The sequence below is a fragment of the Scyliorhinus torazame genome, chromosome 11 (assembly GCF_047496885.1).
Source record: "Scyliorhinus torazame isolate Kashiwa2021f chromosome 11, sScyTor2.1, whole genome shotgun sequence".
In the NCBI taxonomy this organism is placed as follows: domain Eukaryota; kingdom Metazoa; phylum Chordata; class Chondrichthyes; order Carcharhiniformes; family Scyliorhinidae; genus Scyliorhinus; species Scyliorhinus torazame.
The window spans coordinates 141232881-141249465 of NC_092717.1; positions in this window are offsets into that span (position 1 = coordinate 141232881).

Here is a 16585-nt window from a genome sequence, read left to right on the forward strand (position 1 = left end):
CAGTAAGTTCACAAAGGACAAGAAAATTGGTGGTGTGGTAAATGGCAATAAGGAAACCCTTAGATTACAAGACAATATCGGCAGTCAGGTCAGATGGGCAGAACAGTGGGAAATGGAATTTAACTCTGAAAACTGTGAGGTGATGCATTTTGAGAGGACTAACAAGGCAAGGGAACATACAGTGAATGGTAGGACTCTAAGAAGATCAGAGGGACCTTGGTGTAAATGTCCATCGATCCTTGAAGACAGCAGGATCGATATATAATGTAGTTAAGAAGGCATATGGACTACTTGCCTTTATTAGCCAAGGCACTGAATTTAAGAGCAGGGGGAATATGATGGAGCCGTATAAAATGCTGGTTAGGTAAAGGGTGGAGTACAGTTTGCAGTTATGGTCAACACACTATAGGAAGATAGTGATTGCGCTAAAGAGGGCAAAATATTGTAGTTGTTGCCAGAGATCGGACCCAGAAAGGAGGAATAGAAGCCCAAAACCAAAACCTTGGAGAAGGTCACGTAGGTCGGGGTACAGGAGAATGCATACCCTAGAAGCCCCACCTACCTCCGACGAGGAACAACTAAATTGTGTAACGATGGTGAAATCAAAACCGATTCAATTATCCATGAAGTTGAATGGACGTCCCACACTGATGGAAGTCGACACTGGAGCAGCCATATCAGTGACAGAGGAAACAGTATTCAATAAAATTCCCACTGGACTCCAACCCTTATTCCTAACCAGGACCTCGGCAAAACTGAGGACATACACAGGGGAACCACTGAGAGTGTTGGGCACAACGCATACAACTGTGACTTATGGAGAGCAACTGGTTAGGCTGCCTTTAATGGTAGTGAAAGTTGTGGGGCCAAGCTTATTGGGACGAAACTGGCTAAAAGAGACCTTGATTAGGTAACATTTTCCAACTGGCAAATGGCTGCCTGAGCGAACTCCTGTGCACATACCCAGAGGTTTTCCGAGAGGGGCTCGGAACAACAAAGGGAGCAAAGGCGACATTGCATGTAGATCCACAGGCAGTCCCAAAATTCTACAGGGCCCGACCAGTACCCTTCGCATTAAGGCAGAAAGTCGATATGGAAATAAAACATTTACAGCGTGCAGGGAATAATAAAACTGGTCCAGTTTGCAGAGTGGGCGGCACCCGTAGTACCTATCCTTAAACCGGACAGCTCGGTCCGCCTTTCAAACAAACGATTAATCGCTACTCACAACTGGACAAATACCCAATTCCCCAGATTGAGGATTTGTATGCAAAGCTGGCTGGAGGACTCCTATTCTCAAAGCTGCATATGAGCCATGCATATCTACAACTGAAGCTGTACGAAGAGCCCAAAGAATTCTCAACGATAAACACCCTGAAGGGCCTTTTTCAGTATACAAGATTATCCTTCGGGGTATCGTCAGCTTGTGTGATATTCCAAAGGACAATGGAGAATATATTGCAAGGGCTACCACAAGTTGCCATTTACCTGGACAACTTCGTCATTACAGGAAAAACAAAGGCAGAACACCTGCATAACCTGGAGGAAGTCCTCAGGAGGTTTTCAGCAGCAGGCGTGCACTGAAGAGAGAGAAATATGTTTTCCTAGCACCTCAAGTAACTTATCTGGGGTACAAGGTTGACAAATCAGTGCTACACCCTTTGGAGGATCGGGTGAGGGTGATTAAAGATGCCCCGGCCCCCACCACAATCCAGGAGTTACGATCTTTTTTAGGACTGGTGACATATTATGGAAAGTTCATGCAGAACAAAGCTGCCATCTTGGACCACCTACACAAATTACTGAAGGTGCAAGCCTGGGAGTGGTCCGCCCGCCAAGACAGGGCTTTCAAGAAGATAAAAGAACAGCTTTCCTCAGAGAACGTCTTGGCACACTACGACCCCAGGAATTAGTTGGTGCTCACGCGCGACGCGTCTCCATATGGCGTTGGTGCAGTTTTGGCACAGAGGGCAAAACGGACAGGAACGACCTGTAACATTTGCTTCCAGGAAGCTGGCGGCAACAGCAGAATGAAAGTATGCCTAAATCGAAAAGGAAGGACTGGCTGTGATCTTCGTGGTGAAGAAATTTCACCAGTACTTGTACGGGCGGAAATTCACTACAATTATAGACCACAAGCCATTGCTGGGTTTGTTGAAAGAAGACAAACCAATACCTCCAATAGCTTTGGCCCGGATCCAATGCTGGGCCCTACTACTGGCGGCGTACCAGTATCAACTGGCGCATCGGCCAGGAACCCGGGTGGCAAACGCCGATGCACTCAGCAGGCTGCCGTTACCGGACGTCCCGCCATTAGTGCCCAAAATAGAGGAAACGGTAATGATGTTACATTTCCTGGACACCCTTCCAGTGGCCGCACAAAACATTCGTTTATGGACCCAAAGGGACCCGGTTTTATCAAAAATAAAACACATGGTGCTAACGGGGGAGATGGAAAGACCGGTCCAGGCGGAATTCCACCCTTACTGGAGCAGAAGAGAGCAGATCACCGTGGAAGACGGAATCCTGCTACGGGGAGATCGAGTAATAGTTCCAAGTCAAGGCCGTCGAGCCGTACTGGCTGAACTACATGGGCACCCTGGAGTCTCAAAAATGAAGATGCTGGCCAGAAGCTGTCTGGTGGCCAGGCCTGGACACAGACATAGCGGCATTGGTAGGTTGGTGCCAAGAATGCCAACAAGAGCAGAAGGTGCCACCGGCTGCACCCATGGGAATGGCCAGGTAGACCATGGTTGTGACTTTGTCAATTTTGCAGGCCCGTTTATGGGTTCAATGTTTTTTATAACAGCAGACGCCCATTCCAAATGGCTGGACGTCTACAAAATGGACTCTGCAAATTCAACAACTACCATTGAAAAACTCCGCACCTCGTTCGCAACTCATGGTAGCCCGGAGGTGTTAGTTTCGGATAAAGGATTTTCACCAGCCAGGACTTCTCACAAAATTTATGAAGTCGAATGGCATTCGGCACATAAGGATGGCACCATACCACCCGGCATCGAATGGTTTGGTGGAGAGAGCCGTCCAGACCTTAAAAGTCGGGTTGAAGAAATGGTCAGCAGCAGCATTGGACATCAAACTGTTGCGCTGATTATTTGACTACAGAACACCCCACACGCCACAACGGGAATAGCATCGGTGGAGCTACTCCTGAGCAGACGCCTCTGAACCCCGCTGAGTCTGCTACTCCCGAATTCAGGTGGCAGAATAGAGCGACACCAAGGGGCCCAATGCAGGAGCCACGACAGCACTCGCCGAGAAAGGCAGTTCAACACGGATGAAAATGTAAGGGTCAGAAATTATGTGAATGGCCCCACATGGGTAGCAGAAACAGCCAAGGCCAGGACAGGACATGTCATATGAGATACGTGTGGGAAAACATGTAATAAAGAAACACCTGGACCAGGTGCAGGCCTCCGATTCGTTTCCTTATCTGGAGCTGACTCAGACCAGCATACCAAGGAATGGAGAGTCCTCCCTGACAAACTATTCACGCCCCTCCGACACCACTGGTGAGGACATCGGACTCGGATATGGACACGGTGGATGATGCTGCAGCTGTACCCCTGCCGCCAGAGGAAACGGGTGAACCGCCCCTCAGGCGCTCACATCGGAAAAGACGGGCGCCTAGATGTTCTTACCCCCCCCCCCCCCCCCCCCCCCCACGTCGGAGGCTGAAGTGGAGTAGCTGGACCCGGTGCAAAAACGAAGCAGGAGACCCATGAGTCACGAGGACCATGGGGGCTCCTCGGACTTTGGGAGAGAGGGGTGTAATGACTTGGGCCAGGCCTTTGAGATTGGCCAATTAGAATAAGAGTTCCTTGATTAGTGGCCCAATCAGGGAACCCCTTTCTGTGTATATAACCAGGAACGTCAGATCCTCTGCACGCCCAGTGTAGACAGCAGACTGAATGGTCATGGTTGTTCAGCTGTTGGGTTTGTAAATAAAAGGAATCCTGGTGACTGGACTTCTGCCTCTGTGGACTTATTACAGGAACCTACCCGAGAATGGACTATTGTAGATTTGGTTTTGTGTAATGAAGAAGGATTAATAAGGGATGTTGCGGTTAAGGATCCCCTATGGGGTAGTGACGACAATATGGTAGACTTCCAGATACAGTTGGAAGGCAAACTCTATAGGTTGTGTTCAACTTTAAATAAGGGCAGTTATAATGGTATGAGAGAGGAGGTGTATATGGCGAGCTGGGTAAACAAGCTACTATACATATCAGTAGATGAGCAGTGGCAGATATTCAAACAGCTGGTACATAATGCTCAGCAGGAGTTTATCCCAATCAAAAGAAGGAATTCCACGAGAAAGAGACAAAATCCATGGTGAACAAAGAAGGTCAAGGATAATGTTAAATTAAAAAGCAGGATATACAAAATTTCACGGGATAACGGTAGACGAGAGGAAATCTTTTAGGATCCAGCAGCATAAAACTAAAAAGCTCATAAGGGAGCAAATGAGTTTTGAGAAAAAGTGCATGCCATTTAAAAACAAACAGTAAGCATTTCTGTGGTTATCCGGGCCGTGGAAAGAGGCCCTGTGGCGGGTGAACGCGTCCTCGTTGTGTGCAAGGTTAAGCCTCATGCAGTTTAAGGACCCACATGATGATGAGCCGGTTCTTTGCAGGGATGGAGGTGACGTGCGGGTGGTATGCGGTGGGGCCCATGAATCAAGTCCACATGTTCTGGGCATGTCTGAGGTTGAGGGGTTCTGGTGGGGGTTCTCGGATGTGATGTCTGGGGTTCTGGTGGGGGTTCTCAGATGTTATGTCTGAGATTCTGGGTGTGGGGGTGACCCCGAGTCCAGAGGTGGCGATATTCAGTGTGTCGGAAAATCCAGGAGTCCAGGTCGGGAGAGAGGTCAACATATTGGCCTTTGTCTCCTTGATAGCCAGGAAAGGGGTCTTGTTGTGCTGGAAGGATTCGGAACCGCCGAAGGCGGCAGTATGGGTGAGTGACCTGACAGAATTCCTACCTTTGGAGAAGGTCAATTTTGCCTTGTAGGGGTCAGAGGAGGGGTTCACCCAGAGGTGGAAACCGTTCATTGATATCGTCAAGATGAATTGAGGGGTCAGCGGGGGTTGGGGGGGGGGATGCGGGAGATTAGGGGGAAAATTAGGAAGGCGGGTGGGTTGGGGTGTTGGTATTGGGGGATGTTAGGGGCCTGTGGTTTCCATTCATGTTGTTGATGTTTAATTTTCTGATATTTTCATGTATAAATGTAAAATGCCTTTAATAAAAATATTTTTTTGAAAGTGTTTCTATAGATATATAAATAGGAAGCAGGCACCTAAGATAAATGTGGGACCTCTGCTGAACGAGGCTGGTGAATTTATAACAGCACACAAAGAAATGGCAGATACGCTAAATCAATTTTTTGCATTGCATCAGGCATGAGCCGGTTTTAAATAGCATGGCAGAACTTATAAAAATCCCAATCACAAGGGGATAGAGTATTAGTGAAACTTAAGAGGCTAAAAGCAGACAAATCGCCAGGACCTGATGAACTGCGCACTCGGGTTTTAATGGAAGTGGCTGCAGAGACAGTGGACCCATTGGTTGAAATTCTTTGTGACTCGCTAAATTCCGTGAGGATACCGGAAGATTGGCAAACAGCCATTGTGCCTCTCTTGCTCAAAAAAGAAGAGAGGCAGAAGGCAGGGAACTATAGGCCAGTGTGTTTAACATCTATTATTGTCAAGATTCTAGAGTCAATAATCAAAGAGGAAGTAGCTAATCATTTAGGAAAGCTGAATATAATAACACCTAGTCAATATGGTTCTATGAAAAGTAAATTATGTTTGACCAATTTGCTTGAATTCTTTGAGGGTGTAACATGAAGAGTAGATAGAGGAGAACCTGTAGATGTAGTATATTTAGATTTCCAAAAGGCATTTCATAAGATGCTGCATAAGAGACTGGTGCATAAAGTTAAAGCACTCTTGCAGGCTTCCCTCAATGCAAGGGAGTACTTACCTAACCCTCCAACCCACCACCCTACTACTCATCTTCTCTATAAACAAGGTACAAGGTGTCGAAAATGCACTCCCACCTCATAAATGCAAGGATTACAGCACATTATAAATAACGGTAAAGAGTGTGCACAAACCACATATCACATTACCACTCTATGGTTTTTATCAAAATAGGATAATAGGCAACCCTCGCCCTTGGGCTCAAATATCGCACAACCTTGTCAGGTGAAAAGACAATAATATGAAATAAACAGCATAATTGCAAGGGAATAAAGTCCAGGATTATTGATGAACTGCAGGAAAATAACATCCATGTTGCTTGGAAAGGCCAAAGACATGAAGGGATCATTGAACAACCCTCAGGATCCCTCAAAAGTTCCATCTAATATCACGATCCTGAACCAGGATACCAGACAGAACCCCCAATATTATATTTGTAAGACTGTGAAGAAAGGATACTTCGCTCTAGGAGTGATTCCACGCACAAATAAGGATATGGTATATTAAAATAAACTTTATTACTAATACAGGATTAACATAACTTTTACAATGTACAAGAAAATAGCTTACAATTACCCATTAAACAATGCTCAACAAAAACAATGAAACACTTTATCTCCTCACTGCTACCTTTTATTTCCACTCGAGCAATCCCATCTTGGATAAAAACCCACTTTTAAATACAGTTAGCCAACTTGCTGTAAAGAGATATCTTGGATAAACTGCTTTGAGAGAGAGATCCTTCAGGAACCAGCTTGCAGATTCTTGCTTGTGTCAAACTATTGCTTAACTTCCCAGCATTTTGCAAAAAGCTGCTTGTCTGTTCACATCCCCTATCTGAACTGCTTTTCCCCAGAAACTGAAACTCAGCACCTGACTGGCTCAGCCCATTAACTGCATCATCTTACTAAACTAACACAATAGGCTGGATTCTCCGTTCCTGAGACTAAGAGTTGATGTCGCACAGGATTCATGGACTTCCACGACAGCAAAACTGGCGCCGCACCTGCACCAATTCAACGACTGTTAAGGGGCTAGCACTAGCACCACGTAGAACACAATAAATTCCAATGAGAAATGGTGCCAATTTCGCGATTGACACTCAGGAGGCTGACAAGCAGCAGCCGCATTTACCCACTTCACTCCCCACACACACCATCCCAGCCAACAAGATGGCAGCGAGGAAAGCGGCCCCCAGATTCATGCACGCTGAGCTTGAGACCTTCCTGGATGCCGTGGAGGAAAAGCAGGCCACGCTGTACCTTGGCTCGGGAAAGAGGCTGCAGCTGCCGCCGTTTAACGTACCCGGGCACAAATGGCAGGGGAGGTGAGTGCCACCAACAACAGCATCCAGAATGGCCTGCGGTGCTGTAAAAAAACTGCATGACTTCCTCAAGGTGACCAGGGTGAGTAGCCCCGGCACTGACGCCATCCCACATACCCAACGCCCCCCCAACCCAGAGGGCGTCCGAACCCCCACCTTGCACCACATGCCGACACCCATACTGGCCACCATGGCCAGGTGCCCTCGCCACTGAAGCCATCAGCTACCTGCCCCTTGGGCTGCATGCGTTAGATTGTCTAACACTGTCGGTTTCTGTTTCCCATCCCTCCGCCCATAACCGCAGGGAGCGGGAGAAAATTGGAGGGGGACCGCTGGACCTGCTGCCCCTCACTGCGGCAGAGCAGCGGGCCCTGGACGTGGTTGGCGGGCTCGAGGAAAAGGCAGTAGCCGGGATGGTGCTTGGCCTTGGACAAGGAAGTGAGAACATGCTGAACTGCAGTTCCCCGTGACATGTGTCAACCGCCCAACACCACCCTCCCCCTCACTCTCAAACCACCCTCACACCCTCACCACCCTCACCCTCACCCCACCACCACCCTCACTCTCAAACCACCCCCACACCACCCTCATCTCCAGACCCTCACCCCACACCAGCCTCACCCCCACACCATCCCCACATTCCCCCCGGCCCAAGGTCTAATCACCCAGTGATGGGGCGGCTCCTTCTGGTGTCCCCCACCCCCAGCCACAGCCAGAATCCCGCCGCGTGCTGAGCAGCATTGATGACACCGCCACGGAGGGGACCCACATGTCTGAAACCCAGGACATCCTGAAGCTCGAGTCCAATGATGACATTGATTTGCGGTCACAGCTGTCTCCCAACACCCTCCACCATCCCAGAGACACGCACCTCAGTCAGGCACTTTAGTGAAGAGGTTCCTGGGACCACTCTCTGGTGCTCACCACACAAATGCTCCGGTACCTCAGGTGGAGGTAGGAACTCCTGAGGGGGCGGACGGTCGGAGGGCGGGCCGACTCCAAGGACAAGCTGCCGTCCAGACGGGTTTCCGGCTTCTGGAACGGACAGTCCTTTCGAATGTGGAGATATAGTCGTAGAGCCAGGGTCTCCAGGAAGGGTTGTCGGTGAGCATCCAGCACCTGCAGGCGCGGGTGGAGGAGTCCAAATGCGTGCAGGAGCAGGAGGTGGTGCCAGCCTTGTGTGTCATAAAGTCCAACACCGCACGGGTGGTGTCCGCGGTGGAGGCATTGGGGACGAAGGTTTCGGCTATGGATCCAACATGTCCAATGCCTGGGGCATTCCGAGCAGGCGGCCGAGGCCCAGGACAGGGACTGTCCTCTCACAGGCAATCGTGTGCCAGAGCCACCTGGACATTGCAGCGGCGCTCCTGAGTGTGCCCCAGTCACAGCAAACCATGGCTGAGAGCATCGGCGCATTGCCCAGGCCCTGGCCGGCGTGGCATAGACACAGAGGGAGGTGGCCCAGTCCCAAAGGGAGATGGTGCAGTCACTGGCTGATGTGCCCCAGACCAAGAAGGTGGTGGCACAGTCACAGTGTGATGTGGCGCAATCCCAGATGGAGGTGGTCTACTCCATGTGCTCCATGGATGCAAGCATGCAGACCCTGGCCGAGATGGCAGCGGGGCTCCAGGACTGGCAATGGCAGGTGGCGGGGAGCCTCAGGAGACAGCTCCGCTCACACCCACATCCCTTGGAATAGCCTGGGCACCCTGAGGGCGGAGGCGGTGATGGGGTCCATGCCAGTGGCTCCCACAGGGGAGGTGGCACAGCCTCAAAACCCCTCCGAGGTTGCATGGCGGGAATCACAGCAGGCCGCCTCCATGCCTGATTTAAAATCTGGGGAACTAATAAAGATTGTTATTATTATCAATGTGATATGCCATCTGGGGATCCACCTAGATGTAGCATTTGGGCGCGTTAGGCCAGAAAAGTAGATACCAGTTAAGTTGGCATGGGTGTAGGGCACAGTTTAGTGATAGGGGCTAGGGCATGTATCTGTATATATGTTGTCACATTAAACACCTGTTCACAATTTTACAAACTGCCTCGGTGTGGTAAACCACTGTTGCACCTGGTATTAGGTGATGTAAGGTAGGACTTGTACTACAGGTTTGCCGGTAGTCCCTGCCTGCCAGTAGGCGGAGTATAAATATGCGTGTCCTCCATTCAGCAGCCATTTCACCAGCTGCTGTGGGAGGCCACACATCTTAGAGCAATAAAGCCTCAGTTGTATCCAACACTAGTCTTTGTTCAATAGATCGTGCCTCAATTTATTGCTCAAAGATTTTCTAAAAGGTGGGTCTCCGAATCAAACCAGATCGCCTGCAGCTGGATCCGCAATCAAGAGATGCCGAAAAGGACTTTAATCACTGACTAGCCTGCTTCGAGGCGTACATCAACTCAGCAACCACCCCTGTTCCGGAGGCTCAGAAGATACAGATCCTGTACTCAAGGTTGAGCTCCAACGTGTTTCCGCTGATCCAGGACGCCCCGAACTACGCCAACGCCATGGCGCTTCTCAAAGAAAACTATGCACTGAAAACAGACACGGTCTTCGCCAAGCATGGACTCGCCACTCGCTCTCAACTCCCTGGTGAGTCCATAGAAGACTTCTGGAGGGCCCTAATGCCACTTGTCCGGGACTGTGACTGTCAGGCCGTTGCGGCCACCGAACATGCCAACCTTCTTATGCGGGATGCGTTCGTAACAGGGATTAGGTCGGACCCAAAGACTGTTAGAAGGGGCCACGCTCGACCTAGCTGAAACAAAGAAACTAGCACTCTTCTTGACTGTTGCCTCATGTAACATTCAGGCCTACCCCACCAGCCGCACGACCCACCCCTCCTACCCCTCGTGGACCCCACAGACGGCCGCCCCAGCGGGGGTCCCCGATGTTACTTCTGCGGCCAGCAGAAGCACCCTCGCCAACGCTGCCCGGCCCGCGCTGCCCTTTGCAAGGCTTGCGGCAAAAAGGGGCACTTCACTGCGGTGTGCCAGGCCCGCGCAGTCGCCGCTATCTCCCCCACCCCCCTAGCCTACACACAATGGGCACCGCCATCTTCATCTCCCCGGACCAAGCATGGCCAGTGGGCGCTGCCATCTTCACCTCACGGGGCCAGTGGACGCCGCCATCTTGTCCAACCCCCGCAATGTGCGGCCCATGGGCGCCGCCATTTTGTACCCCACAGGATCTTCAGGCGACGCCATCTTGTCTCCCCCACGGGACATGGACACCGATAGCATTCCAGGACCTGGGCCCCCAGGCTCCCCATCATTCGACGTCTGCGACGACCGACCACAACTCGTCTCAGTGACGATCGACCAGTCTCGTCCGCACAACCTGGCCACCGCATCGACCAGTGTGAAAATCAACGGCCATGTGACCTCTTGCCTGCTGGATTCCGGGAGCACCGAAAGCTTCATACACCCGGATACGGTAAGGCCCTGCTCCCTCACGGTACACCCCGCCAACCAAAGAATTTCCCTGGCCTCCGGATCCCATTCCGTCGCGATCCGGGGGCTCTGCACAGTCACAGTCAAGGGCGTAGAATTCAGCGGCTTCCGCCTCTACGTCCTCCCTAACCTCTGCGCTGCCCTACTACTTGGCCTGGACCTCCAGTGTAACCTCCAGAGCCGAATCCTCAAATTCGACGGGCCCCTATCACCCCTCACTGTGTGCGGCCTCGCGACCCTAAAGGTCGATCCGCCTTCCCTCTTCACCAATCTAACCCCGGATTGCAAACCCGTCGCCACCAGGAACAGACGGTACAGCACCCAGGACAGGAACTTCATCAGATTCGAGGTCCAGCGGCTGCTTCGGGAAGGCATCATCGAGGCCAGCTACAGCCCCTGGAGAGCCCAAGTGGTAGTCGTTAAAACTGGGGAGAAACACAGAAAAGTCGTGAACTACAGCCAGACCATCAGTCGGTACACTCAGCTTGACCCGTACCCCCTCCCATGCATATCTGATATGGCCAATCAGATTGCGCAGTACCGGGTCTTCTCAATGGAAGACCTCAAATCCGCCTACCACCAGCTCCCCATTCGTAAATCAGACCGTCCATACACCGCCTTCGAGGCGGACGGTCGTCTCTATCACTTCCTCAGGGTTCTCTTCGGCGTCACTAACGGGGTCTCGGTCTTCCAAAGGGAGATGGACCGAATGGTCGATCGATACGGTTTGCGGGCCACCTTCCCGTACCTAGACAACGTCACCATCTGCAGCCATGACCAGCAGGACCACAATGCCAACCTTGCTAAATTTCCCCACACCGCCACTCTCCTCAACCTCACCTACAACAAGGAGAAGTGCGTGTTTCGCACGACCCGCTTAGCCATCCTCGGCTATGTGGTCCAGAACGGAGTTCTGGGGCCCCTCATGGAGCTTCCCCTCCCCCACTGCCCCAAGACCCTCAAACGCTGCCTGGGTTCTTCTCGTACTACGCCCAGTGGGTCCCAAACTATGCAGACACGGCCCGCCCACTGATTCAGTCCACCCATTTTCTCCTGACGACCGAGGCACAGCAGGCCTTCGCCCGTATCAGAGCCGATATCGCCAAGGCCGGGATGCATGCAGTAGACGAGACACTGCCCTTTCAAGTAGAGAACGACGCATCGGACGTCGCCGTAGTCGCCACCCTCAATCAGGCAGGCAGACCCGTGGCATTCTTTTCCCACATCCTTCATGCCTCAGAAATTCGGCACTCATCCGTCGAAAAAGAGGCCCAAGCTATCGTTGAAGCTGTGCAGCATTGGAGGCATTACCTGGCCAGCAGGAGATTCACTCTCCTCACTGACCAACGGTCGGTAGCCTTCATGTTCAATAACACACAGCGGGGCAAGATCAACAACGATAAAATCTTGCGGTGGAGGATCGAGCTCTCCACCTATAATTACGAGATTTTGTATCACCCTGGCAAACTCAATGAGCCCCCAGACGCCTTATCCCGAGGTACATGTGCCAGCGCACAAGTAGACCGACTCCGGACCCTGCACGACAGCCTTTGTCATCCGGGAGTCACACGGTTGCACCATTTTGTAAAGGCCCACAACCTGCCCTACTCTGCCGAGGAAGTACGGACAATAACCAGGGACTGCCAGGTCTGTGCAGAGTGTAAGCCGCACTTCTACTGGCCGGACCGTGCGCGCCTGGTGAAGGCCTCCCGCCCCTTTGAACGCCTCAGCGTGGACTTCAAAGGGCCCCTCCCCTCGACCGACCGAAACACGGAAATTCTCAGTGTGGTCGATGAGTACTCCAGGTTCCCCTTCGCCATCCCATGCTCCGACATGATGTCTGCCACTGTCATCAAAGCCCTAAACACTATCTTCGCTGTGTTTGGTTTCCCCGCCTATATCCACTGTGACAGGGGATCCTCATTCATGAGCGATGAGCTGCGTCAGTTCCTGCTCAGCAGGGGCATCGCCTCCAGCAGGATGACCAGCTATAACCCACGGGGAAACGGGCAGGTAGAGAGGAAGGATGGGACAGTATGGAGGGCCGTCCAACTGGCCCTACGGTCCAGGAACCTCCCAACCTCTCGCTGGCAGGAGGTCCTCCCGGATGCACTCCACTCCATTCGGTCACTGCTGTGCACTGCTACTAACAACACACCCCATGAACATCTTTTAGCCTTCCCCAGGAAGTCCATATCCGGGGTGTCGCTCCCAACTTGGCTCGCAGCCCCAGGACCTGTCCTATTCTGTAGGCACGTCCGCCTCCACAAGGCGGACCCGTTGGTGGAAAGGGTGCAATTGCTCCATGCCAACCCCCAGTATGCATACGTGGCGTACCCCGACGGCCGCCAAGATACTGTCTCCCTCAGGGACCTGGCACCAGCAGGTTCCACACACACACACCTCTCCGGCGTGGCGCCGCCCTCCCCTCCCTCTATGCTCCCAGCATTAACCCCACCAGGACCATCCGTCCTTCCCCTGCCCATGCCCGAGGATGAAGAGGATTTTGGCACGCTCCCGGAGTCACCGAACATCAGGCCAGCATCAACATCGCCACCACCACTACGTCGTTCCCAGCGGAACATCAAGGCACCAGACCGGTTGAATCTCTAACTGGCACCGGACTTCTAAAGACTTTTGTTTTCTGATCAAATACTGTAAATATAAATTCATTGCTGTATATAGTTCTCCACCACCCCTGCCGGACTCTATTTTAACAGGGGGTGAATGTGGTAAACCACTGTTGCACCTGTATTAGGTGATATAAGGTAGGACCTGTACTACAGGTTCGTCTGTAGTCCATGCTTGCTGGCTCCGCCCAGTAGGCGGAGTATAAATGTGCATGTCCTCCATTCAGCAGCTATTTCGTCAGCTGCTGTGGGAGGCCACACATCTTAGAGCAATAAAGCCTCAGTTGTATCCAACTCTAGTCTTTGTTCAATTGATCGTGCCTCACTCGGTGCTCTGTCAGATGGGTCTGAGGGGTGGGCTGGCCACAGAGGGGGCGTGGGTGGAGGGGGGAATGGCGGACGTTGAGGATGGGCTTGGCTGAGGGACCTGCAGTTCAGCCGGCACTCACCGCTCCGATGTGTGTCGCCCCCCCCCCCCCCCCCCCCCCCCCCCCCCCCCCACCCCCCCCCCCCCCCCCCCCCCCCCCCCCCCCCCCCCCCCCACCCCCCCCAACGTCCCCAACTCCACCACTCCAGGGTTTCAATGGGACCATGTGATGGAATGGCCAACTTGCATGCAGGGATCACCCAGGTGGACTGTGGTAAGTGCTACCATGGGCAGGAGTCAGATGTTGCCAAACGATGCAGTGCTCCAGAGCTCATCGCAGAGCGGGTTGTCATCATCCTCCATCCCATGGGGCAGATCCGCTATTACTGCCGACCCAGGGCCCGCACCCCTATCGTGTGGCAGGTATGTATCATGGAGGTGGTTGCAATGTGGGGGGGATGCGGTGTCTGTGTCCCTGGGCACTTCCCCCAGTCGGTGAACCGAGAGGCGGTCAGTGCGTCCCATTCACATTGGTCCAGGCGCACACATCTTGCGGCCAGCCATGCCTGCCTGGGCCCCATGTCCTGCCCATTCTCACCATCCCCCGCATCCTCCTTGTTGGACGAGGCCTGATGTTCATCCTCCTCCTCCAGCACATCACCCCTCTGCTGTGTGATGTGGAGGAGCTAGCAGGTCGCAACGATGCGGGCGACCCCCCAGCGTCATATTGGAGGGCCCCTCCAGAGCGGTCCAGGCACCTGAACCGCATCTTCAGGATGCCGAACCACCGCTCAATCACGCCCCTGGTCTCTGCATGGCCATCATTGTAGCGGATCTCCGTGTTGGTCTGTGGCGTCCGGATAGGTGTCATCAGCCATGCCACAGCGGATAACCCCTGTAGGGGAAGAGATAGGCATTTCTGCGTCTGCAAACAAGACTCCAGGGTGGTGTGCTGCCTCCCTGGTACAAGGGTCAAGGATGTCTAGAGTGGCTGCAGGACATTATGGAGGGAGAGGGTGATCAGCCAGCTGTTGTGGTGCACATAGGCAGCAACAATATAGGTAAAAAACATAATTAGGTCCTACAAGCTGATTTTAGGGAGTTAGGAGTGCCACATGCTAGTCAGAGTAGCCATGATGTGGAGATGCCAGCGTTGGACTGGGGTGGACACAGTAAGATGTCTTACAACACCAGGCTAAAGTCCAACAGGTTTGTTTGGAATCACTAGCTTTCAGAGCGCAGCTCCTTTATAAGGTGAGTCACCTGCAGATGTACATAATGCGCAGATGTGCATGATGTTCATCTGATGGTCGCATATCAGCTGTACGTTCATCGACTAGAACCCCTTTTGGTTTGAGTAGAGTGGCCAGTCATCTGCAGGTGCTCGTAGGGCCACATACATCCCGTCAATCACCCCCTGGAACCGGGCCATCTTGGCGATGGTGCCGAACCCCGCTGCCTGGGTATCCTGGTGGGCTCGGTCCACAGTGAAATGGATGTATTCTGCCGCCTGGGATAGGGCCTCTGTGAAGGTGCAGACGCACCTGTGTACCGAACTCTGAGATCCTGGACAGGTCCCCACTCGGAACCTGGAAGGAGCCCATTGCGTAGACATTCAGGGTGACCATCACCTTGACGGCCACCAGGAGAGGATGCCCTCCCCCGTTCCCCCACTGTGCCAGGTGCGCCATGATCTGGCAGATATGTCACTCTGTCCTGCTGCTCAGCTTTAGTCTTTGACGGCATGCCCCATCCGGCAGGTCCTCGAATGACAGGCGCTGCCGGTACACACGAGGCCTCATGCGGTACCTCCTATGCACCTTCTCGGCCTGTTGGACGAATGGTTTTCCATCCTCAGTGGCTGCCTTCTGTTCCTCTGGGGCACGCTCCGCTGATGCAGCTTCCTCCTCCTTGAGCTTCAGCTCATACAGCCGCAGGGCACCCTCTAGGGCTGCGGCGACGAGGAGGAAGGCCAGCATTGCTGGTTGTATTCCAATTCCCATTGTCTGCAGGAGGTGAATGACCAACATGTTAGCATGGTGCGTATCCCCATGCCCAACCAGGTCCAATGGGCTACACTGTGGCCCCAGTTGGCATTGCGGACCCTGCCCCCGCATGTCCCCCTTCCCCCTCCTCTCTGCATCCCTGGCCCCGTCGCTGCCGGAACCGTGGAGGCGTCTGTCCTGGCGCCCACCCCTGCTGACAGGGGTACTGTTGGCTGGTACTGCCCATGCCAGCGGTACGCTTTGCGGCCCCCATCTGGCATTCCCCTGTAGAGGCTATTGTGGGTGTGGCCCTGGGTGGGCCACGTGATGCCCCGCCAGCGGGTGGCGGCCAGTTGGGGTGGGGGGGGTGTTGCGGAGGGTGGGGTGCGGGGCTAGTGAGATTGGGGTACCCATACGGCCGGTGTCACTCTGCAGAACCAGGAGCCACAGTGGGTGGTCAGTGGGGTGCGCAGCAAGATGGCTGCCTTGCAGGCCACGGCAATGGCGGTTCTTACCTGGGCACTGCCCCAATCCCATGGGGGGGAGGTCAGCCCGACACCATGGCCCATTTGCCCTATCATTCCCCCAGGCCCTGGCAGGCCCCACACTCTCCAGCCCACCCGGCCTGTGTCAGGACTGGCAGCCCGTGATCGCAGCTTTCCGTGTCCTACCTTCTTTCTCTCGCTCATCAGCCATGGTGCCAGTTTCACTATTTTTAAAAGCACAAATGAACCTCGCCGTCACAGGAATTCTCCCCAGTGGAGGCGGAGAATCATGGAGGCCCCGGAGCATACCAGTCAGGCCCGCTCACAATATTCAAA